The following is a 1,666-nucleotide window of genomic DNA, read 5'->3' as shown; positions in this document are numbered from 1 at the left end:
CCCCTGCCCCGTGCCTCCCCATCCCAGCGCTGTGCCACACAGGAGCCCCACCACGTCCCAGCACTGGGGGCAGACACCTGGACCCCAAAGTGCACGCAAACAAGGGGGTGGTGTCGGGACTGAGGCTGCCACCCCCCTGTCCCTGCATCCCCAGCCCCCTGGGATGAAGCCAGTTTCGGGGAAGCACTCTGAGCGCTGGGGAATTTGCCACCAGCTGGGCTACGTGCGGGCAGAACCCCGGAGCGGAGCGATGCTCTGTGCATCCCACCAGGCGTGTGCATGTTTGGCCGGAGGCTGGCATGTCTTTAGGCTGGATTTAAGGGACAGGGAGTTCAGGCAGCCTGGGGGCTGCTCTCGGTTGGGTAAGCTGCAGCAAGGCCCTGGGAATCGCAGTGCCTGGGTGGGCTGCAGAGGTTTCCCTGGCTCCTGCTGTGCCCAGGGAGGTGTTGGCTGCCCCGGCATGGGGGGCATGGCCGTGGCGCTGCATGCAGCTCAGAGAGAGACCTGCCAACCCATAGAGCCGGAGTGGCACGGGAGGCAGTGCAGTCCGTACGTGCTTTCAGGGACACCAGCATCACCCCTGTGCCCCAAGGGCTGCCACAGAGCCCCGAACCCCTCCAGACCCCCATGCAGAGCATGTCGTGAAGCAGAGAGGAAACGCATCTTCCTGCACAGGGAGACAATCACTGCCAGGTCCAGCCATTGCCAACTTGGCAGGACATCTGAGAGCACCCAAGTGCCTTTTCAGTCTTTTTGGCAAGATGACGCGATGTCTGGACAGGCACCCAGTGTCTGCTGCAGATGTTGTGGTGTGGCTGGGGACCTTGGGGCAGAGCAGGAGTATCCCAGCCATGCCAAGGCCAAGGTGAGGGTCAGGAAAGCACCTTGCTCAGGAGGTGCACCTTGAGCAGCTTTTCTCAAGGGACATTTCCAGGACAGCTTTCACCCATTCCTGTGTTAATAAATGCCAAAGATCACAGCCAGGAGCTCCCTGTGATGTCAAGGCTCCCAAGCCAGCCCAGGAAGAGGAGGGGAACTGGCCCCAGAGATCAGCCCATTGATGGAGCTGCAGGGAGGTGTGCAGTGCATGGGGCGGCACTGAGTGCTAAAGGGTTAACAGCTGGTCAGCACAACACTAAAGGCTGAATTTGGGGGTTCTGTAGAACCCCTGGGCCAGGCGAACCCCGCACACATCTGTAAGAGCCGAGCCAGGCCACCCTGGTGCGGGCAACTCCATGACCTGCCAGGAAAGGTGTCCCCAGGACAAAGTGACGCAGGGGACAGGAGGCCAAAGGCAGGACAGCAGCCCCTGGCCATGCAGGGACAGACAGAGGGATGATGGAATGGCCATGGGAGAGGGACATGTGCCATCTCCTGCAAGCTGGGGCTCTGGGCAAGAGGCTGGTGACGGTGTTTGGGCTTTGGGGACTGCATAAGCAGAGCAGTCCCCGTGACCTGGGCCACATCCTGAATCTTCTCTGCTGAATCTTCTCTGCTCAACCAGGAGCGGGGAGGGACCGGGGTGGGCTCTTTGTTAGGGTGATTTGGGGGCTGGTGGCATGCAGGGGCCTCTGAGTCCCCCAAAGGGCACCTCTCCAGAAAGTAAAGGTGAAGGGCCAGAGCTGGCAAGCACAGCCATGGCAAGGGGTCCTGGGCATTGCCAACG

The sequence above is a fragment of the Buceros rhinoceros genome, unplaced genomic scaffold (assembly GCF_000710305.1).
Source record: "Buceros rhinoceros silvestris isolate BGI_N320 unplaced genomic scaffold, ASM71030v1 scaffold25722, whole genome shotgun sequence".
Classification (NCBI taxonomy): Eukaryota; Metazoa; Chordata; class Aves; order Bucerotiformes; family Bucerotidae; genus Buceros; species Buceros rhinoceros.
The sequence above is the reverse complement of the archived record's forward strand: the minus strand, read 5'-3'. Positions refer to the sequence as shown.